Genomic DNA, 25,574 nt, shown 5'->3' on the forward strand with positions numbered 1-25,574 from the left:
CCAGATTCAATAAAAATAGCAATACAGTTATAAAATGCCATAACCACAAGTCAGAGTCTAGTCCCATCTCCATCAGATCTGGCTGTCCTTATGGTAAAACAAACTAAAGCAAAGGTAAGTAAAAGTAAATGGGTTTTCCTAGTGAATGTTATTGCTTCAGGAATGGCTGCAGATGGCTATTGATCTGCCTCATCCTTGGCCATTACCGTCGGGACGGCAATCAGAGAGGCCCGTTTGCTTCTGGGTAAACAAGCATTTTCCCCTCTCATGGCAGGGTGGTGTAGAGATTGAGAGCAGTAAAGGGCTTGGAAAAATGTTTCTATTGGTCTCTGCTGCGGGACAATGGAAAAGTATCTGTCATTTGTGGTATCTGTCATTCTAAACATGACTGTTTCTCTGCTTTCTCTGGCCCGTGAGAAAGGGGACATTTACAAGAACAAACACTGGTGGAGAGAAAATATATAAGGGCAGGAAGGTTTGTTTTGATATGATAAGCTGCCCTCCTGACATGGAACAACCAGACCTAATGTGTTGTCATTGTAGAGGTTAATACACTGGTAAACTTGCTACTCTGTGAAGTGTAAGAGTATTTTTACCACCATAATGCTTAACTTAAACAAGTTTGATAAGTAGAAAGCATCTCTGGGAGTTTTTTTATTTGTTTTAACATTTAAATTGTTTGATTTTCCACAACACAACAGACATCATCAAAGACAAGACGCATACATATATACATATACATACACATATACATATACACATAATAAAATGGGGAGGGGGTACAGAATATTTCAAGGATTCAATAATATTTTCAGTTATTATTTGCAGACAATCAGTCAAATATTAAGCAGAGCTATGACAGGCTTCATGAAGGGTCAGAGCAGCATGCTCCATAGATAACACGTCCATAAAAATGATACGCCAGTTCTGCAGATTGAAACAGTTTGGTTTGCGTTCTTTCCGGTTCATCAAAATAATCGTTTGGCGGCTAAACAGGCCAGTGATCTCTGGTGAATTTTAAATTTTAGTTGACTTTGTAATGGCTGAAAAAATACTTGAAATGTATCCCCTGTGGTTATGCCAAACTGACTGCCCACCTTATGCACTAATGGCAGAACTAATTAGAGATTATTACAGTCTTCATAAACAGCTAAGATCTGAAGAGAAGGGTTTACACGTCATTTTTAAAATTTTGTTGAAGTAGACCCACAATGTGGCTTTTACTCTCTTCTTTTGAAACTTTTGGTTTGAGGTAAGGTTATTATAATGATAATAATGATATGGTTGGTGAGATGTAATTTACAGTGAATGAACTTGATGTGTTGCACAGTTAGAGCTTTTACACATGTTCATGTTGTCAGCACATGTAAGATACATTTACCATTCACCAAAACCCCCTATCATTTTATGTGCTGCACAGTTTCTGAAGTAAAAATTTCAGGTTAAAGGTTAGATTGTAAACCTTAGAGTACAGTTAGCATGATGGTATTTTACTTAAAGCTCAGAGCTTTTAGGTGGTTCCAGAAACAGACTGAAATACTGACAACTCTTTGAGCGACAAAAGTAAAGCAGACCATCTGCAAAAGTTTTAAAGTTTAAAGTCTTTAAAGTTATTTTAAATGTCTACAGTCAGAGAGTAGATGGTAGCCTTGCAAAACAGATAGGTTGGCCAGGTTCTTTGTCTGTCATCAGACAAATCCACCTTGCAAAGCTCCAATCTGAAACAATTGTGCCAGGTCTGAAAACTGACCTGACCAATCAATGTAATTTGAAGAGAACCTGGCGGTAGCTGTGGGTAAGGTTTAGTTGCACTAGAAGCCTACAGCAATGGCTGCTGCCAGTGTAGCATTAAGCTTGGATGTAGCTATAGTTTAGTGGAATATTTATATGAACTACACCACATTTTTTCACGAAAAGAGCAAAGAACAGCTCTTAAAGCTTTTCATGATGGAAAAGATGTTTTTGCTCTTCTCCCAGCCTGCTCCTGCATGAGTTTACAAAAAGTGTTAAATTGTTCTGTAAGCCAGTATATACAATGGCTGTTGCTGGTGTAGCAACTAGCTCAGACGTAGCCACAGAGCAGCAGTTTTATCAGAACAGGGCCAGATTTCTTATTTAAAAAGAGCAAAGAACTGCAACGAAGCTTCTCTTGGTAGAGATGTTTTTGCACTTCTTCCAGCCAGCCTTCGCATGAGTTTTTATCCACCAACAAGCTCCGTCATAAATTTTGGCAGCGTCTACCTGTTGCGCTTAAGTTACTGTCAGAGCTGCGTATGCCTACTAGATCATCCCTCCTTGTGACCCTGAGTGGCCTGCAATGAATATGACAGAACATTTGTCCAATCGCCTTTCAAGTATTTTTTGAAAAGTCCTGACCTTCCCAAACACTTTATGGGGTGTACCAGATAAATGTGAAATATACCCGATGTATGAAACAGTCTAACTGGTGTGGTTAGGTAAGGCAGTTGTAAAGTGATTAGCACAAAAGCAGAAAAAGATTCAATTTTTTTCCTGAATGATTTCCATGTGCACAGGACTAAACAATTACACTTTCTCAACAGGGGCACCAAAATCATCACTGACTGAAAATCCCTCACATGTGATTAAAATACAATGCATATTTATTTTCATGGTTTAATCAATGAAAATGTCTCAAAGATATCTTTAACTCCTCCAATTTTGTGCTACTGTGCAATCATTTCTTTATACACTTAACCATTGCACACAATACTTTTGCAGTTGTTTCCACCTAGCTCTCAACTTTATGCCAGACCAACAGAACATTAAGGCAAATGTTTTGCATTGGACCAGTGAAGTGAATTTTTTACTCATGGCAGAAAACATATCTCAATGAGATTTAATTGATTCTAAGTGTGGTCTTTTTAACTAAAGATTTTGCCAAACCAGTTCATTTCTTCTCTCTTTTCCCTTATCAGTCTGAGCCCCAGATTGAGCTCTATATTTTCATTAACACTATCCATTCTTTGTGAATCCACGCTGTGATGAGTCAGGTGTGAGTCTCGAGCCTCTCGCTGCTCTAAATGCCATTCCAAACTCATTACCTCTGTTTCGTGTCTCGCCATCCACCCATCATGGTCTGACCTTGAGAAAATTGATGGAGAGGTGACAACTGAGTATCGAGTTCTATAAAGAAAGAGCAAAAACGTGCTGGAGTGTAAGTGCAGTCCTGGTTCACTACTACAACAATTTTAACATTTAGAAAAGAGTATTGTACAATATAAATGTTCATCGTTTGGAGCGTGTAAGAATGGAATAGAAGAATATCAGCTCGATTGTTAATTAATGTAAATTATACTAAATTATCTACCTTTCTCATGTAACTGCCATATTATGGAATATTTTACAATTGTGTTTGTGTCTATTCAGAATTCTGGCACCCTCTGCACACCTTGCACCCTTACCACCATTGCATATGGACTTGTATACACTGGTCAAAATACTAACAATGCTTGTATACATTCAAATCTTAATTTCAAATTTTTCTTAGTTTTAATTATTTTTAAATTTCATGTTTAAGTCCTGTACAATGAGAGCAAAGCGAACCACAGTCAAATTCCTTGTTACACAAGCAAACTTGGCCAAAAAAGCTGATTCTGAGATAATACTCAGATGATGGTTTATCACTGAGCTGTTGAATTATAGGGTGGGATGTGTGCTTGGTATAAAAGATGTCACAGTATCTACACAGTAGCTACAGATGGCCTGTTGGAAATTATTTGTTAGTGAAACAAAAGAAAACTGAAATCATGTATAAGACTTGTAATAAAAAATATTGGTCCTTCGTGTATAATTAATGTCCGATCTGTGGACACAATTTACCTGAAAATGCAATGACTTTCAAAGGTAAAATACTGTTTGTTTTTTTTTATTACACCAAGAAGTCCCATAGGGACTAAAATTTATTTTACCATAGAGACTCAGCCAAGGAAGCAGCCATACAAAATCACAGAAACATTCAATAACAAGTTGATCAACATAACGTGAAAATAACCAAACTGAAATAAAGCTTTCTAAGGGACAGTGGCTTTTAAGAATAACAACCACATGGATCCATCAACTGTAATTACACATTTATGGAGAAACACCACAGCAAAAAGGATCATTTCTACGACAAGAAATTAGAAGAATCTTGGTTCAAAATCAAAAGAACCGTAATGCATTGAATATATTATATATATTATATTTTGTAAACTTAGCAAAAAATTAAGGAAATGTTTGGCAGATGATGTCTGTGTTGTAACATTTCTTCTTGGCAATAACTCTTACAATCTTGGAAAACCTGTTTATTTCCCTTCTGAATGCTGCCACATTATTATGCATTTGTGGGATGAGTAGCACAGCTAAGTGTGTGTTGCGCTATGAAAAATTTGCCAAATCTTCTCTGCCAATGCCAAAAAGTGTATTTTGCTGTTGCTATTGACTCTTGTTTGGACACCCCAAGAAGACAGTTCCCTCACCCTGTCAGTACTTAGGAACTGTGGGCTGTCCAGAATGTTTGGTATACTGAAGCATCAGGATTGCCCTTACCTGGAGATAAGGGGCCTACCTCAAACCCTGGAAAGCAGTCCCATACCATGCTCCATCCTCCACCAAAGATCACAGTTGGCACAATGCAGTTGGGCAGGTAACAATCATTCACCAAACCCAAACTCTCCTCTGTCAGTCTCTGTCAAACTGACAGAGAAACATTATTCGTCACTCTACAGAACACATTTCTACTGCTCCACGATCCAGTGTCGGTGTGCTTTACAACTCTCCATCAGACACTTGGCATTGGACTTGGTGATGTGAGGCTTGCATGGAGCTGCTCGGCCATGGAAAACCATTCATGAAGCTCAAGCCAAACAATTTTTGAGCTTGCATTACTGCCAGTGGAGGTTTGCAACCCTTAAACTATGGAATCAGAGGTGTTGGTGACTTCACCATGCGCCTTGGCAGTTGTTGACCCCACTCTGTGATTTTACCTGGTTTTCCGCTTTGTGGTTGCAATCACTTCCATGGCAACAGGTGTATAAAATCAAGCACCTAGGCATGCAGACTGTTTCTACAAACATTTGTGAAAGAATGGGTCGCTCTCAGGAGCTCAGTGAATTCCAGCGTGGTACTGTGATAGGATGCCACCAGCAAAAAGTCCAGTCATGAAATTTCCTTGCTCCTAAATATTCCTCAGTCAACTGTCAGTGGTATTATAACAAAGTAGCAGCGACTGGGAATGACAGCAACTCAGCCACAAAGTAGAAGGCCACGTAAACTGATGGAGCGAGGTCAGCGGATACTGAGGTCATAGTGCACAGAGGTCGCCAACTTTCTACAGACCTCCAAACTTCATGTGGCCTTCAGATTAGCTCAAGAACAGTGTGTAGAGTGCTTCATGGAATGGGTTTCCATGGTGCCTAATATTAATGTGCACTGCTCTGATGTTTGATCATGTACTGAAAAATAAATGACAAACTCACCACTGCTCCTTTAAAACTGAAGCTTAGTGTCTGTTTGAATGTTTTATCTAAACAAGATAATTTCTTTCTTTCTGATAGGAGAGGAGATGCACACGGGGCAGCAGAGTCAGATGTTCTTTTTTCTAAAGTGGCTTGTGTCGATTTAAAAGCATTACACAGTGCATTGTTGTTAAAAGTTTATTCACAGTAATGACTGAGGTGGAAAGAGGTGAAAGGAGAGTTCGAGAGAGAAATAGCTGATTTAGAATACATTTATGAATAGCAGATTCTAACACCAGCTTTAATTCAGCATTAACTGCACCACTTTAACTGCCTGTTGCATTTAGGGCTGCCCTTTGTGGATTAGGTGTTTTTTTTAATGAGGCTGAGTTGCATGTCATAGAAGCAATTTTGTGCTGAATGTTCAATATTCCTTCCCCTACTCCTCATTTAGATACAGTAAATGGGACAGGGCACTGCTTGCACATTTGAGCAGTTTGCATTTTGTGTGCAATTAGCATGAATTTCCCCTTTGTGTGTGTGCTGTTGATCTTGAGCAATCTTTTTGCAGCTAAATAACGTGCAAGAAGCAGCACTTTTCTTTAGTAGATCTGCCCGTCAATGTATGTAAAGAGGTCAAAATATAAATGTGCAAATATTGTTTTGCATTTTTTGGTGTGACAAAACAAGCTGTCTTTGACAATGAAATGCACAATATCTGAAAAATGACGGAAGCATCACATGTTTTTTATTCAAGCATACATTGAGAACCTGTCACAGCACATAAAACCCAAGCAGGCTACACGTTTTATTTCATATCTACTGCTTTAATGCTTTGCAACTTGGGACTTGTAGTCCTTAACACCATGGTGTTCTCTCTTACTTTCCAAGTTTTTCTTAGTTTTATAGAATCAAAAATCCTACCCTATTTTCCCCATAAATATGGTCTTTCCACTGTACTTTTTGCTGTTGATACAAATAAGCGTTATGAGTTTTTAAATCTTATTTTTCTTGAATAGAAAGACAAAACTGCACATGAAAGGAAGATAATTTCCCTTGAGTTTAGATGGATCAGGCTGCTGATATTGTCTGATTTATGAGTATGATAGAAACAGGTGCATTTGTTATAGAAACAAATTAAACAGCATGAAAATTGACAAGTTTTTCCAGCTATTTGTACATACAAAAGATACCTGTAAGTCATAATTAGAAGATACGATTAGGTGAACATTAAGTATTTGGCAACTGACAGTCTGTTTTCTTGTGTTCAGTCTGATTCTTAAAGTGAATAAAACATAGATACTAACTGAAATAAAATGCACATTACTGTTCTGTTGAAATATTCATTCTCATGCAATTTCTTTTACTACCTACAAGCGTGAAGATATTATTGTATGCTTTTTGAATTCTGGGCTCATTTCAGTGACATTACCAAGTATCCTAAAATCACGTTAGCAGCTTCATGTAAAATCCTCAAAGCAATCATTCCCTTTATTTTTCTCATTTTCATCAGATTGCTATATTATAGCTACATGTGTTCAGTTAGTGATCTGTATTTAATGAGGTTTGGTGCATGGGTTGGAGATTTGCTTTGTGTCAGGAGTGGACACGTTAAGAATTTGATTGAAGTTAAGACCTTACCTTGTTAGAGGGTTCTTTTTTTTTTTTTTTTTTTTTCCCCAGTCAGAGATTGACAGGAGTCCTCTGCACCTTGATTAAGCCACGTTTCTCAGGCTACTCTTTGAACTGAGGAAATCAAAACCTGCTGCTGGAATCCTTAATATGGAGGTGTCATTTAGAGTCAAATAGAATGCAAATTACTTGTACAATTGAAATGTCAACTTAAACATGCTGCGCGCCTGGCCCGTGGCTACCCGAAGAAGTCATTTAAAGTCATTTCGTTGATTCAGAGTCCCGCTAATCCCCTTTTCATTTCCTTATAGTCTTGGAGGTTACAGGAATAACTGAGTGGGGGGGGTGGGGGTGTGTGCGGTGGGGGGAAACATCTGGGAGTCAGGTTGATTCTGCTGTCGTCTGTCTGGATGAATAAGGTCGGTGATTTTGTGTTTTTGTCAAATTATGTGCACTCCAATTACAGCAGGTCCATGTTTTTTTTTTTTTTTTTTTTAAGGGAGACCTGCTTACTGACCAGTTTGTCAAACAAGACTGCTTAAGTTAGCTTGAGATACCCTTGTCAGTGAATGCTGGGTTAAATGGTAAGTCAATTTAAACCCTTATTACCATTAGCTAGGAAAAGAAAGCACAAGTTTGGTCAGTTTGATCAAGAATCTGTGTTTTACCCTAAAATTAAATGTTATTGCCAGGTGAAAGACTACCAATAGTTCCTGCATCATGGCCTTGTTATTTTCAGGTACTACTCGCACTACTCCTACTGCTTAATATTATTAAGGATGTGCAGAGTCTTTAACTGTCCTCACCAGAATAACTAGTCATTTCAGTTAATTTATTAACATGATCAGTGCATGGCAGAAAGGGACAAAATGGCGAAACCTGCATCGTAAGTTAGTGCCGGACCCGGGGTTTTTTTTTTTTTTTTTGGGAGAAATGACTCAAATGATCCCATCTACAGCCATTATGTGCTAGATCTCTCATATCCCTTTAAAACTCTGCACCAGCGAGTGTTTTGATTGGCCAGATGTGTGCTCGTTGGAGCAAAACTTGGAAAAAATGGAGCACGGTTCGGAAAAATTTCCACCGCAATTGCTAAGAGGATCTGGCTGCAGACCTCTATGGTGGGGCGTTCAGCAGCAGACCCCTACACTGGGGCGATGAAGTATATTACCCAAGCTGCAATTACAAGACTTGGTAGATTGTCCATCTTTTTTTTTTTTTTTTTTTTTTTCATAAACCTGTGCTGTTGGGTAAAAATAGCCATAGCTGTGTACGAAACCACACACTCATTTCCTATTCCCTATCCACTATATAGTGAGCAGCAAATAGTGGACGATATAGTGGACCCAACTGCAAAAAAAACAAAAATTATTTTTGACACTATTTTGGCCATGGGAAATGATGTCATCACCGTCTCATAATTAAAACATTTAGCTTTAACAACTGAGGATTGAAATTAACAGGAAAAATTCACTGAAAACTATTACTAAATGTAACCTATTTTCACAAAAAATAAAAAAAAACAATAGATAAAAAAATTTGTGTCTTTAGTGGTAAAATAGTATACATTTTTGGGTGCATTATCACTTATTTTTGCATAAAGATGATGGTCTCATGTCTCGTAATCCTCATAGGGGGACAAAGTTACTCTGTTCTGAATCCTTAACATTTTTTTTTACAGATTAATTACTTTGGGTACAACAAACAAAGAAAAAGGTTTTAAAAAGGTTTTCTATGTGTTCCTGTGCTCCTCTCCTTCGTCCGTCATGTTTGAGAGCAGTAACCTTTATTGCCGCAATTTAGAGGTCCACGGCTCAGGCAATGTACGTTATCGACCCTGGTGCAGAGGTCTGTTGCTGAACGCCCCACCATAGAGGTCTGCAGCCAGATGCCTCTTGCAATTTCGCTCAACAAATTCACTCATTCATGTGAAAAAATCACATCTGATTTGCAAGGACCTTTATACTGGTATTTTATTGAATTAATTTTTTAATTACTTTGAAGCATTTTTGCATGGATACTATTTTTTCAATAGCCTGTACCCCCAGGGGTACCACTATTTGAGAACTACTGTTGTAAAGGATATAGGCCATGTCACATCAGTGCTATGTGCAGGGTAAAGCTCTGTAGTAATTAGGACATTTTTTGCATTTTCTGTACATGTACGATAGTTCTTAGTAAAATAAGATAATTTCAAAGCTGTCTTTTCCATCTGGCAACACTGATGTAAGTCCACTTGGCTTTGCCTATAAAGTCAGAAGGAACAAGCAGATTAAAAGACTTAATTTATGCCTTTTACTGTAACTAAATCATTCAGGTTACTTTTATTTACCGGCCCTAGTGGCCTGTAAGTTAAGCAAATTCACCAGACTCTGCTCAAAAGTACATGCATTTGGCTGGTGGTGGGTGCTAATTTACAACCCTGGCTCAATGTAACCCAATAAGCTGATGACCTACAGACTCTAGAAAAAACTGGTTTTATTTTCTAAGAGTGAATGAGATTTTAGAATGTAGAGATTACTGTCAAAACTTTTATTCATCTTAAATTAATAAATAATATTTTTTGTAACTTGTGACAGATACTAGGAGACACCCAGCTATGAAATGTCAACATTTGTTTTTACAGGATAAACTGCTAAAATACAAAAGCTTTTGATATGATGTTATAAGAGAGATAGCTGAATGTGTCTCTCTGGAGGCCCTGTCCTTGTTATGGTCTACTGATTTTGTCTTTAATCATTCACATGTTAAACATCTGTTTTATTTGTACTCATCTGAGGTACAAAGAAGTCTTTCAAATAATGTACTCCTGTATAAATTATTTGTCTTTATAAAGAATTAACACATTAATATATGATGCTATTGTCACTGTGTTGTAGTTCATAAACATGTCTGTTCCTCCAAGTCAAATTCCCAAGTGGCTACCTCAATGAATTTGATTAGTGATGCCACATTCATCATCTGATTCAGTCACGTATGAAAGGATCCATTGCAACAGCATGCTATATATCCACTTCCACTGAAATGTATAAATTTTTAGCACTTAATAAAATAGGTGAAATTGCTCCAAAGGGGCCTTAAACAGTGGTGTCAACAAAGATATTCATGATTTACACACACACAGTGAGGGACCAAATGTAAACTTCAGCCATGCTCGTGCACAAACATCTACCCTGGGACATTTACCTTTCGCCCTCATTGTCTCCATCTCATTGACACACGGCCATCAATTTCTACTGGATCGTCTTTAAGGTCGATTTGATCCGTGCGAGCGGTGGCCTGATGCACTGTCCCTCCTGCTCTCTCTCTTTAAATTGCCTCCCCCATGGGAGTGCTTGTGTTTGCTCCTGACGATGAGTCTATGGCCCAGCTATCAATTTATTACAGAGATAAAATGCTTTCCTGAGTTGTGTTGGACTGCAGCATACTGTGGGTGCTCAGTGGCAAGGCAGTCCTTTTACATCTGGGTGACAATAAATGGATAAAGCTTTTGGGGAAGCATCCTCATTCACTTTGGTGCAGTTTGTTTAAAATGAAGCAACACTCACAGCTTTCTATTAAATATGAAACTTTAACACAGCAACCATTTGGCTACCTCAGCTTGCCGGCAGCGGCGCGTCCCTGGAGCGCCACTCCGCTTTGTTTGAGATACACTGCAGGTCTATTTTCCAATCTGCGTCAACTCCCATCAGTCAGAAAGCTCCAAACAGGAAGAGACAAGTGTGGAATTTCAGGTTCTTTCAAAATACAACACAATGCACAGACTCCCGATCGCAAATCATCAGTATATCAACATTATGTCTCATCCTGCAGCGAGGGCAAAGGGTCACCGAGAGGTCAGTGGGTCACAGAGCAACAATGACGAGAAGTTACCTTTTGAGGACATTCAGCCAAAGAATTCTAATTCTAAAGGATCATAAATTAACCTAAAATTAACATAATACTCCTGCCTGAACTCACAGTTATCCTACCTACCAGCCTGAATTTCATTTGGTATCGGATCAGAAAGGAATTTAGTGGTAACACACATCACTACTGATGCCTTGAGTGTGTCTGTGCCTGTTTGCTCCGCTGATTGGTCTCCCCAGTCATGTGACACGAAAACCAGTGCAGCAGCGGACAGGAGACAGGAGAATGACTGCAAACAAACAGATGAGGTGCATTCTTAGACGTCTTATTGAAATACCCATTTAATATCAATACTTTTAAAAAGTGCTAGATACCAAATAAGTACTTTGTAAATATCTATATCGGTACTTTAGTATCGATAAGCCCACACTACCATCCATCGTGGAGCTTGTACTTTGGCACATTATCAATCATGTTACACAGTTGATATCCACATACTACACCGGCAAAATCACAGTGTTTAAGATAAGGTTTCAGTGCGGGGATGAGAGAGGCGAGCAAGGGGGCAGCAGATGCAAATTTTGACTCCTCAATCATCCATTTAAATGACTTGGTTGGATGCAAACCACCACTCAAAATCTAAACTGTTCCAAAAAAGAATAAAATAAATGATAGTTTGGGTGTCAGTGTGCAGACATGATTAGAACACCTAGTTTTTCTTTTTTAACTTGTGAAAAAATTCGTACGAAGAAGAGAGAGTGCAAAAAGGCATTACTGTCACACTCATTTAAATGTCATTAGGATTTGTGTGTAAACAGAAACCTAACTGATGCTTTCACACAGCCAGGCAGACACTTAACCCATTTATAACATTCTTCAATAAAGATAAATCTTTGAAGCTATATCATGACAGCAAAAAAAAAAAAAAAATACTGAAATAGTGTTTGATAGCTACTTTACTTTGCTGGGGTTTATTGATAAAATATTGACTGCTGGCCTTTTTTTTAACTCCTGGAAGACACAATAAGTGATGAAGTATTCTCCTGAAACTTACTGATACCTTTTGGCATCACATTTTGACCTCCAGGGAGCCATTCAACCCTCTTTGTGTCCCCGGTAACAGAATTTATACAGCTGTGATTTCAGATTACACAGTTTTCTATCATGTGCAGTGCTATTGGACAGCAGAGAGCCCCTGTCTGCCACCTTATTGCAGTTCTTAAGTGTTGCGTCTTCAGGGAGCCATTGAGGGCCCCAGCTGCCAGGCAGCAGCGAGGAAAGTCATTTGTCTTTGCCTGCTATCTAAAGCCGAGCACCCCAAACACTAACCTACATTCAGCTCAAAACATGGAAAAGACGTTAAGAATTGAAGAAATTATGACGTTTTTAAATATGGAGGTATGTGAGTTAAATTTAGTGTTGTGAGAATCGTAAACATTTATGTGGACAAAATGAACCCTATTTTCTTTAAGTCTTTAAGTCTCAACACAAGATTGAATGGTTTATTAAGATGAAGGTTTCTGTAACTCATGCAGTGGTGGAATGGAAAAGAAAGCTCAGATCTGGTGGCCATATGGACCGTGTTATCACTTGTTAGAGCCTCTAAACGTTGGACTCTATGATCTTATTAGATGTGTTGACTGACAGATATGATTTATTGATTGTATGTGCTGCACTTTTGCCTTTGTACCAGTTCACTGAAAGACCACTGAACATGCTTTAAAGCTAGTGAAATGTACTGTAGTTGTTGACTCATGCACATATAGTTAGGAGTAATACTTTTTCAAAGTGATGATTTAGGCCAATCAAGAGAGAAATGCCTCTAAAAAAGGAGTAAGTCGAGTGAGTGTTCTCAGCTCGGTGTTCATACTGATGCAACAGCCTTTTTTTGTGTGTGTGTTTGTGAGACTCAGACTATATCAATATGTATTTTTGTCATGTAAATCTCTCCTTGTTCAACTATTACCCTTTCCACCATGTGCTGTGTTAATAGAATTTTTGCAAGTGATTTCACAATGTGCTGTTTGAGGCTAGATCAGGCTTTTAAAAGTAATAAATGCACACCAAAGGATTTACAAATATATTTTTGGGATGTATATACATTAGCTTTAGGAGTCATGAAATGTTACAATGTCAGAGTCCGGTCATTTTCAACATGGCAAGTGGCCACAGAACAAACCACAGTTGTGAGTGATGTGCTTTAACTTTGCATTGCTCAAAAATCAAGAAAAGACTGAGGGTTATCTTCCAGTTTAAACACAGTATAAAAGCTTCAGTAAGGGTTTGAACTGTCACTGAGAAAGCATCATGGCAAACAGCAGAAATCAGTTTAGACTTGAGAAAAATGACTTGTGATGCATTCAAAGCAGGAGAAGGCTATACAAAGTTATCACAGCATTCTTAAGGGTGCTTTCACATTAGGGGCCCGGTCCCAGATCAAAGTGCACTTGAGCCCAAAGTCCAGTATGTTTTGGTAGTGTGAATGCAAATGACCCGGGCCCACTTGGGAAAGTGGTCTCGGGCATGATTCAAGTGGACTCTGGCTCGGTTCAGGTGAGTTGTGAATGCAACCGCGCCACGATACAGGACAGAGCGTCATATCAGCTTTATGACATCATCATAAAAACTACACTTCTTTCCACAGCGCAGCAGTTTGTTCACATTTTTCCTCAATTAAGGGCAGAAATCATCAGAATCCAGTCACCTTAAAGATGAACACAAGTTGGAGTCAGTGAAAGGAAGTGCAAAGGTAATAAAAGTCTCCTGTCACCTCAAAAACTGCTATATCTGTGCAGCGCAAGTCAATTTAATCCTCTTCGGTATATGTAGATGTGCAGATACAAAGAGCAAAGTTGCTGGCATCTTAAAAAGTGATTTTAAATCATCCATGGCTACAGGATGGACTTTTTGCCGGGTCAAAACAAAAATAATCTTTGCTCAGGTCACGACCCCAGTGGGTGCCATGATAGCTTCTTCTTTCTCCTCCTTGGCTGGGTTGTAAACCAGCTATATGCATACCGCCACCTTCTGTTTCAGACTGAGTAAATACACAAGTGGGCCTGGGCACAGTTCGATGTTGCTAGTGTGAAAGCACACCAGCGGAGGGAAGGGGGAGGAATCGCGGCGTGGATCGAAACAACTGGGCTTGATGTGAAAGCACCCTAAGTGTCAACAACTGGAGTGAGAAGTCTTATCAAGAAATTCAAAGAGAGCCATGGCAGCACAGAACAAGCCTGGCAGACATAGGAAGTGAAAGATTACAAACAACTCTGGAAAGAAAACTAGTGAGAGATGTGTTTAAAGTCTCCAGAACAACTGCCAAAGACACTAGTGAATGACTTAGCCAAGTTGGGAATTGTAGTCTCAAAGAAGACGATCGCTAGAGGCCTGAACAGGAACTGACTGTGAGGTTGCAGACCAAGAAAAACTGCATTGAAGGAGCAGTCAAGCAGCACTCTGTCTTCCGACACGAAAACTAAAAACGTAGGTGACTCCTGGTGAAGAAGTAGACTGGCGTGCACAAAACCCTGACTTGAATCCCATTGAAAATCTGTGGGTTGAACTGAAGTCAAAGGTCCATGCCAGAAGACCGTCAAATCTGGAGGAGCTTGAGAGGTTGGCCAAAGAAGAATGGGCTGGGATTCCTCAGGAGGCATGTCTGGGACTTGTGATAACTGCAAGAAATGAAAGCAAGGCTGTTCTCCAGAAAAAGGAGACACAACTTGGGGGGGCGGCTCATATTTTAACTGTTAAAGAGCACCTGGGAAATACTTTGAAAAATTGAAGTTTCATAGGGGGGACTAATTATTTCCTCCTGATCTGTGCATTGATGTAGATCAGCAAATATTTTGCCTTTACTCACAGCAGTGTACTTACCTTCTCTATGAGTCAAGCATACTCTAGGTTATCCACATCTTTAGACAGTTCCATGACATCAAAGTCCCTTTACTCAAGAAAGAGGTAAAACCAATTCGTGAAAAAGCACGGTGCTGGACCACCCTGGGGAAGGCTGACTGCAAACACTTCTCCTGCAGTTCTGCAGGTCATTAATAAACATTGTAGACATTACGAATGGGATTTTTTACATTTACATTAAGTGCTTTCAGCTGCAAAACAATGACAATCATACAATAACTTCTTTGAAGTCACACATAGAGTAGATGGGACCCTTCAATGTTCAATCCCATGCATAATTTCTAAACAATAGTATATGATGACAGACAACACAGTTTAATAAATTAACAAAACTATACCTGTAAACCTCATGCAGTAGTATTTTGTACCTGAGATTGTCTTACAAGTTATAGAACATTACCAGTCAGAAATTCTTCGCTTAAAGCCCCACTCACTCAATTCCTGCTTCTCTGATGAAAGTGACATTTAGCTTGTCCACATGGGAGCCTTTCTCCTGATGCCTTTCCCCAGCTTCCAGTAGTAAGAGTGTCCTGTAGACTCAGAATGATCAACAATTCGACATTCAATTTGCTAGTTAAATATATCAAGATTTAGGTTTCAACACACCTTAAAATTCTCATGGATCTTTGCGTCATACCAGCAGCAACTGGATGCCACAATGGAGTAGTTGGATACCTTAGTGATTGACCTTTACTTCGCTTCAGGACAATGGGGTTCTAATCCTGATCTCAGTAACCCACTAAGTAACTGGTGTACTTCGGATTGGGGCTCTACTAAAGTCTATCCGTGGAGCAGAGAATTGGGGACAGGGAATCCTGGTTTTGAGACAACTACAAGGGAAACTCAGGGACAGACACTGCAAGAGAGAAATATGCAACATATCCTTACATCCTAGTGTTGTCAGATTTCATGTACATTAAGATTCTTGGGAGTTATAGCAATACAATTAGATACATATATTAATTACATTACTTATTTTTTCATCACTGCTACAAGATAAGCACTAGCGTTAAAGTTAAATGTTAGGCCAACCACCCCTTTCCCTCAGCAATCCAAGCCTAGGTAGAGTAAATTGCCCTGATTTGATTGGTCAAGACTTCACACAATGATGATTGCAGGGCTTGATTTGTATTCAGATATTACATTTGAATAAATAACCTGTTAAAAGCGTTCCGCTTGAATATATTTGGAATTGATGTTGTTTACTTTTTCTGGATCTGACTAGAGTTTCCACTAGACTTTTTTGTTGGGTCAAAATGACCGGTAGTCCTCAAGAATTCCAGCCATTTAGAACAACCTGATATTTACTTAAACGTTGTTTTGCTGCATTTCACAGCAAAACATACAAATCTTAAATACTGTGATACAGCTTCAAGGCTGCGCTAAAACAGGACTGGGGAAACATTTTTATTTCCAAACCTGACCCAAAACCAAGACAGTAGAAACCGAGCCACGGTAAACCAGAGTAACTGTTACCCTGTTATTACAGCCTGGTAGACACATACACATAAGCAGACCATGGAAATGACTACACAAAGATTTTCACTTAATAGTCTTTGTGTACGTGGTTTAAACACACAAAATTAAAATTATGTGCTTTACCTTAAACACATGCAGTTAGCTCCACAATATATGTCTACGTTAAACACATAAACAACAGCAGCACTTAGCCTCACATTAGCACCGTTACCCTGATAGCATTAGCTGCTACCATAACTTAGCAGCTTACAACAGCCAAATACCAACCTCTAATAATAACAAAGAATTGTCCAAACATATAACTCATCAGTGCTCTGCTAACTAGACACCACATTAAAACTTTGCATTACAAATGAAAAATGAGCCTTACTGTCAGTTGTCCAATATTAGTTCTCATGATGATATAACTGTAACCCCTGCTAAAGCAGTAAATCCAACCATGGTTATTTGGGAGTAGTCCCAAAAAGACTAAAGCTTCACAGAGGATAGTTTGGTCCAGTCCTCCTCTCATTGATAGCTTATTCCATGTTACTGCTGCTTATTAGCCAGAAAACCCCAAGCATTAACAACCTGCTATGAGGAAGAGAGATGGAAACCTTGCTATCAGCCCAAAGCAGTCCATGCCGTTCTGCACAATGTGATTCAGTGTTGACTACAGTTCCACTTTATCAGAGAACTGGTCACAGGTAGATTTACCCACTCATAAAAGTCCACTACAACTCTCTTCGGCGTAGGCCTTTCTCTCCCGGTTGCTGCATCGGTGTTTCAGCCACTTGGCTGTGTACAGCCCCTCGTTTCAGCCTCTTTATTATGTGTGGCGATGACTAACTGATAATCCTTCCATACTGCTGGTAAAGATTTCCCTGCATAGTTTCCGATAGCTCTGAACTCCCTCAGAGATAGGCTCAGTTTGACGTCATCTGCATCATTGTATGATTATCGCCTTAGCCATGTGCTTGCTGTGAGAGTAGATAAACAACCCCAGCACCACATAGAAAGTAGGTGTTGTAAAATTACCATGAGTTTATATTAAAGGATTCTTGCAACATATCTTCTAGGTAACACAAAATACAATAGGTAAATATTCAGTATTTACTTATCTGTTCGTTGGCATGTTTTCTGCTGGGCATTTTGACCGGTTATATTTTTATCTGCCAGAAAGCCACCCTTTAGACTGGCCAAAGACCAGCAAATGCCGATCAACGGAAACTCTAGTTCCAAAACCTGATAAATAATCCCATCTTACTGAAAAAAAACCTAACACTAAAACTAATAAAAACTAAATTAAAAATTAGATTTGAATTAAATGAAAACTAAACTAGCATACCACCAAGGGAAAAAAAAAACAAAATTAAAACAGTAAAAAACCCAAACTAAGGCTACAAGCAGGACTGAAGGGCCCTCACACCATCGTGCACATAGGTTTTGGTGCATGTTATGCTTGGGGCACAGCTGCTAATTGGACTCCTTCAGGGACGTCTATCAGACAGAAAAATCAGCGTTCTCTGACGTTTCATATCTAATGCAGATAGTACTAGGTCTTGATTTGTATGGCCTTTTGACATTGCAAAATGTTGGCAATGAGAAATGTTCAGAAGATGTCTGTAATCAAACAAGTGCATTTACACTCAGTTTGGACCTTGTTTGAGTAATTTCTAATAGCTATACCAAAATTGTACTGTACAAGGGCTTTAGAAATGTACTTTTTGAAGGATTTAACTAGCACTACACAAAATTTGAAGTCAGTTGAATATACGTAACAAGATGACTTAATCCTCAAAGAGGCAGGATCTTATATGATACCCTCACCATTTTTAAATTCATAGGTTAAACCTGCTGATATCTAGTCTTTGTGCTATTATCATTTGATTGAAATGATTTTCAAATCCCCTTTTCTATCTTTACAGTTTACAAGACATTCAAACTTTTACTGGGATTGGAGTTTGTGTAACTAGAACTTCTTACCTGTCACCAAATGAGCTTGCATGAGAAGGGCAGACATCAACTGGACATGATCAAGATGGATTGGGCAAACCTGTAAGTATAAATCATTGTCAATAATATCTTATTGCTGTGAAAAAGTTTCATAAGCCATTTTTAGACATTTAGTCAAGTTAAGTAAAACCTACAGTATCAATGTCGTGTGTGTTACCTGCAGAAATCCTAAGCATCATTTTTTTATGGTAAAACCTGCCACTTTCTTTGATTTGCTAAAAAAACAAAACAAACAAAAAAGGTTCTGTCACTGAAATGCCATTGAACAGAACAGCCAGCATCTCCTACATCAGACTAGGCTCTAATACCTGATGTAGCTTTCTGCTCAACAATCACAGTCTTCACCAAGACCTGTCCAGATTTTACTTAAAACACACACACACACAAAGAAATGGCTAACGATATTAACTCCGATAGTTCTTTAGACTAACTTACAAAATTAGTTTACTGCTAAAAGTTGCATGAACTATCAGTTTGGCCTTGCACTCCTCCACATGTAGAGGTATTAACTGCAGTGGCTGCCAAATGTTATGCCTTATGACAGTGGTATCCTTGCAAATTCAAAGGAATCATATCGGAGAAGCTCTGCTGAGATTTGCTTGCAAGGGTGCGACAAAAAGCACATTTTTGCCATTGTTCGTTGTTGGTCGGAGGAGCCTTGTTGAGTAGCCGTAGGAATCTACTGGGATTCTACACATATATTAGTGCTGTCAATTGATTAAAAAAATAATCAAATTAATCACATCACTTTGCTGTGGTTAATCATGATTAATCACAGCATTTCTTTGGTTTTAGTAATTTTAAGATTTTTAAACGTTCTTATTATCAAGTGTTTGTTTTTTTATTATTTTAACTTTATGGACAGCACTTTGAAAGCGCTTTTTACTGAAAAATGTATTATTATTATTATTATTATTATCTTAAAATTAACATTTAAAATACTACCATTTACTTGTATTTTTGTTTGAGATAAATTAGAATAAGTATGGTGTTTAAATGAAGAAATATTGAAAAAACTAGAGTTTTTAAACTTATTTGTTTGTAAATAAGATAGTCTTAATTCACTGAGAAATAATATTTATAAACTGCCAACAAGTCCAGAAGACAAACACATCAGATACTAAATAACTTGTGCTGTAAAGTGAATGATCAGGTGTGCTGTTACCCCAAGGTAGCTGAAGTTGTTGACTGATGTCCAGTGGTCTCTTGTCAGCGTGATAAATTTAGCTCAGGCCAGCTGTTCCATTTTAGTTGCCTTTTTAGCTTTCATACAGTTCATGGATTCTTGTGACAGTAGTTCTCGTAGGTGTTCTGTTGTACGGGGCATCAGATGCGACCTGGATGATGTGTTGAAGCCCCTTGTCAGACTCATTGTGCTTTGGTGTAAAGACAGTTCATCACAACAGTATGTACACACAACTTTTGTTTCACCCAGACTTCCATTAGGCAGCTTTTTAAATCGAAATTTGCAGTGAAGCAGGCCTGGGTCTGTCTCCTTGCTCATCACTGCTGGCTGTGTTTGACCAGTCTTTAAACTTTTCACCTGAGGGACGTCTTCCATGCAGGAGGACTGTAGGAGGAAGTTGTGGTCAAACACAGTCATATGATTAAATTGCGTTATTTATTTATTTATCTATTTTTTAAGCGTTAAGCTTTCCAGATTAATCACGAGCTTTATGTATATATAAAATATATATATATACATATATATATATGATTTTATTTCATTTATGAAGGGACCATGTATGATATCAACATAAATGTTGCCACTTCTCACATTTTAATAGAGTTAGCGCTAATTTAAAGTCCCTTGGCAGGTCACAATTAAAACATCACAAATAAGTATTGGAAAAACATTTGAAGAAGCTAGGCCAGTCAATGTAGTAGATGGGTATGGTTTAAGTTTATGGTGAAATGGGCCAAAAAACAATGCTGGCTCAATTGTAGCTCTTCCACCTCAGCATATCTGAAGTAATGAGTTATGATGACGTGTCGTTTAATGTGGTTTACCGTACAACACTTCTTTGGCACATTTCTGATTGAGGACAGCAGTTCACAGACAACTGCAGCCTGCATCGCTCCCCATCGAGAGTTCCCTACCTTACTGAACACTGGTGTTTAACGGACTTTCTTTAACTATCTGTAGATGAATTGGAAAAATCAATCCCAAAGAAATACCCCCGATGAGAAAAGCTGAATGGAAATTTTTCATCCAAATAAGTTCATGGCTGTTGCTTTATTCTTCTAATGGCTGGTAACAAGACAAGCTACAAACGTTAAGATATGTTAACTTTATGTAAACAATGTATCAGCTGTTGGAGCAGAAAACTGAGCTAAAATGACTAGTTTCATCCTAGTAACTTGTTTCCTGATAAAGCACGTAGAATAAAATGCTTCATAATTTTCAGTTAGGTGTACAACTGGGCCAGCATTGATTTTTTTGGTCAAATTTAACCTTGTTAAATACACAGAAAAACCACAACTGTCTGCTATGCTGTCTAGCCTAGCTTCTCCAACCATGTCCTGTTTAAAGGGGCAACACTCGCTGAAATCACTGGAAGCTAACGCCACTGCTATCACCTAGTACCTTATACAACACAAACTGAAAAATACAATAATATCCCTTTAAATCTGTGACTGTAGGTCTGAAAGTTTTTAGAGCTCATAGTTTCCACTACTATCATTCATTCATAGAGAAAGATTGCATTGTTTTAAAATACCTGCTATTGATCATGAAGTCCAATCTGGTTTAGATGTGATCTGTGAGGTTTTGGTAGACTGCTGAATAAACTGTGTTGCTCTGAACATGCCTTTCTTCATTATTACTGTCAATCTTACTGGTTGAGAAGAAATGCCATCAGACTAATTCAAACACACTAAAGCTGCTGACACAGTTTTTGAGTATTTGTGGAAATGTCTGAGGTACAGACGTCACCACAGACTAATCTATCTTACAATAAATGAGAATCCATCATATCCAAAACAAACCCAGACCTGTCAAAGCCATCGGCCATCCTGCACCCCATCCCTCAACATGACCTTTTCTTCTTCCTGCTGAACTATCAGAGGTAATAAAAACTTGGAAGTCAGATGCTAAATGTGTTTAGTTTTTAATTATCACACTGATCCTCATGGCAAATAACAGTACCGATCAATAGAGGCTACTGGGAAATATTCCATTGTGAATGCATAGCGGGGATTATCACCTTCTCCATCATTGTCATCGTCAACGACAAAATCAAATTACTGCTGATGATGAGTGGACAGCGCTGAGGGAGATGTGACACGAGGAGATGAGGACTGCTGATGACTACACAAATGAGATCTTTGCCTTTGTGATGCACCATTTGCTTATTGTTTCTTCCTTCAGAGATGCAGATATGATTTTTCTTTGTTTCAACTACTTTTCAGCACAAGCATACTCACACAAAAGTACCTCAAAATATGGTATTTCTCTATTGTGTATAATCTATCTGTCAAAACCCAAGCACAGATCAGATGAGAGAGAAGTGTGTGTCTGTGTGCATTCCTGTGCAAAGCAGCAAAACGGAGTGAGCATAAGCTGTTAGGTTGAATCTGCAACTCTTCTGAAAAGGAACAAAAAATGCAGTACGAGTGGCTGCCTAGAACAATCCAACTTGTGCTGCTGATGCAAGCACCATGCAGACACATGTTAGCTGCTTGTGCAGGAATGTCCATGTCATCTTCACTCAATACAACTGTGGTAAACACTGCCAAACTTTATAAGAAGTCCTATTAGTTAAGAATATTAATCCAGTGTTGAAATTCAAACTGACAAACCTAAGAGCTAAATAGCTCATTAAATGATGAATTACAATGTTTTCAGGCTTGGCACAGTAAATATTGAGTAAAGGTAAATAAAAAGGTTATCCTGATGTGGTCATTTTTCTGCCAATTATAGATTGTTAAGGAATTTTAAAAAGGGTATCAATTTCATAAGAAAATACTGTGCAGTTAAAGCTCTTTATTCAGTTTATGACCGTAAAGCCAAATCCCAAATAGCTATTTCAGCTCTGTATTTCTGAGTTTATTGAATATATTGTTGGTTTTAAGTAGACAGTACTCAATCATTCTAAGTGTTTTTTGTCAGTGTGGTCAAATTATTCGACAATCATTCCTTAGTTTGCAGAGATTTCCCAGAATGCCTTTGGGCATTACATACTTTTGCACCATGCTTGAAGTTACTGACGCAGTGAGAGGAGTCCCACCTGTAGGGAGCATCTAAAATATATAGTGAATGGTATACTGAACATGGTGGAAATGACTTCCTGGTTGAGTGAGCACTTTCCCCTTATTGTCATTTGTAGTTCCTTAAGTTGGACTACCTTGAGCGGTAGAAATGTTGCAGATTGAAGTATATGATAGAAATAAGAAAATATTACAGTAGATGAGGGCCGCCTAGCTTTGGTACTTAAACATGGTGTTTTAAGATGGAATTAAACAGAATTTCTAGGTATATGATGAAATCACAAGTATTTCTTCATTGTTCTGTCCCAGTAAAAGTATTATTTAATGAGACTTTCAACTGCTGCATTTTTACTAGGTAAAAAGCTTCATCTGGTAAGATTTCCTTTCATGCAATAAGCTATTTCTGACTTTTTAATCTAAAAAACTCTAAACTTTGGTTTTCATAAATGTACAACTCTTTAACCTCAACATCTTAAATTCTTTTTTGCTTGCAAATGTAAAACTCTTTAAAAAGGAAAAAAAAATCAGGCAATTTTCTCCCAAAAATAAATAATAGATCCCCTTTATTTTTCTTTATCTTTAAAGTGGCCCTAAGTTTGTATCTAAAAATCTAGACCAAAACTATATTGATCAAAATGACTAATATATGATACTAGACATTAATATGAAACTAGTTTTAGCATCATGGCACTGTAGTGTAAAAGTATTTTTTCGACTTTGGACACTCTCCCTTTGACTTGAAGTTTCTTGGTTTTTCATTTTTCTCATATAAAGTAAAAGATTTCCCACTGAATAAAACCTCTCAGGTTTACCAACAGAATTTTGAATTGGAGGTGTCCATTTTTCTAATGTGATCCCTCGAATGTAAAGCAGTTTCTTTCCATATTTTTTCAGAGAAGGCTGTTTACTAAAGCTTCTGTAGATAAATGTGAACTCATCTCTTTGCCCTCCGTCTACTCCCATGCTTTGAAGGGTTCTGCAGTTGGACTATTGGATGTGATAATTTGCCAGCCCTGGTTTAATCTTCCTGCATTATATAGCGTTAGTCATACAGGAGCCAGCTGTGGTCAATAAAGTCTCAAAAATAACTCTGAGGGGTAAACCAACATTTAATGTGCTTCTCCAAACATCAGCCTCTCGCTGACCTTTTGCCTCTGTGACAAGAGACTAAGTAAACTGCACTTATGCTCTTAAGAAAGTTTATAAATGTTGCATGTGCGCCGAATGTTGCCTTTGCTAATCAAGCCCAGCCAGAGAAAACAAACTGCCTTTAATTTCAGCTTATGACTGGTGACTTGTGACTTGTGAGAGGTTACTGCTCTAGTTCACCAGAAAGGACACATTCCAGAAAGCACACGGGCGACTAAAGAGGATGGTCTGTTTGTGATTTGTTCTCCTTCAGAGAACAATATGAGAACTTAACAGAACCAAATTGAAACTTAAAAGACAATGTTATTTGGCCATCAAAACTTCCCTGGTAGGTTTTTAAGTTTTCCCATTGCAATTCAAATCACCCTATTGAAATTTGTGGCTAAAACCATTATGCCACCTTTGAAATGACTGCATTAGGTTTACATTTCTTAATGTATGTTAAGCCAATGATGTTTGCATTGAAATTCTCCAAATGTCTGTTAAAGTATGTCATCATACATTTTAAAATGTTCAGTTTAGCTTATTTTAGTGCCTCACTTTCAGTTAGCAGCTGAATTTCAGCGAAAAAAATAACAGAATGATAAAGGGAAAAAACAACACATTTAAAAAAGCAGTTTTAAAAAAGTTATTAGCCCCCAGTGAAACAAAAAAAAAAAAAAAAAGAAAAAAATCAAGCAAAAATAAATTATTGAATGTACGAAGACCTACTGTATGCATTTTTGGTCTGCATGCTCATATTGCCTTAGAATGGTTCACAGCAAAATATCCTGCTGTTGAAATGAGTAGATAAAATCATAAAAACAAGGCCTCTGGCATCTCTGTTAAGACCTCTGAAGACAGCACAGTAGGGAAGAAAGTCCACCATGGACTGGGCGAAAGTGGATCAGTAGGTAGAGTTGGTCCTCTCACATTCGGAAGATTGTGGGTTTGATCCCCAACTCTTGCAATCACATGCTGATGTGAGCACCAGTTTGCACCAGTTTGCTCCCACTGCAGTGGTGTCTAAATAGGTATGGATGCGTTTGAATGGGATTAGCTACTGATGACCAATTCTCTACAGCAACCTCTGCCATCAGTGTGAAGGGTGTACATTGGTAGGAGTGACCTGAAGCCTTGAATTATCAGATGACTGGAAGGACTAGAAAAGCAGTATACAAGCTCATGCCCGCTTACTTTTACCTTCATGCTGGAGGCAACCCAGAAGGTCCAACATGAACTGCATTTTCAAAAGCCTTTCTCCCTCATTATGAGAAATTCATAAATGAAACTAAACCATCAGTTTTGGTTGCTCACTTTGTGAGGACAGCCCGATCTTGGCAGATGTTCACACGTGCCATATTCCTTCCATTTCTTGATTTAACTGAATTCTGTGGGAAGTTTAGTTAAATCAAGAAAATTGTTTGTATCCTTCCCCTTATTCATACTTTTCAATAACCAGTTCTCTGAGCTGCTTGGAGTGTTCTTTTGTCTTTATGGTGTAATGGTAGCTAGGACTACTGATTTGGCAGTGACTGGACCTCACAGACACAGGTGATCCCCATTTCACCAACTGTGAGACTATACTCTGTTGAATAAGATCAGGCACTTTAGAGGGGGTGAATATCTATGCAATCACTTCACATTTTTTTCATTTAATTGACATAACTTTGTAGAAAACTGTTTTCATTTTGACATTATAGAGCTTTTATTTACATTTTTTTTGGCCAAAAAGATAAAATTATATTGATCATGATTGATTTATAAAATCAATAAAAGGGTAAAACATCCAAGGGGATGAATACTTCTTTTTTATACGCACCGTAGGTCACCTGGGATCACTATATGAAAACAAGTCATCTCACCTGCATTTTCAGTTGAAAGAGACGTGATACTGCAATTTCTTCCATT

The sequence above is a fragment of the Cheilinus undulatus genome, linkage group 10, assembly GCF_018320785.1.
Source record: "Cheilinus undulatus linkage group 10, ASM1832078v1, whole genome shotgun sequence".
Taxonomy (NCBI): Eukaryota; Metazoa; Chordata; class Actinopteri; order Labriformes; family Labridae; genus Cheilinus; species Cheilinus undulatus.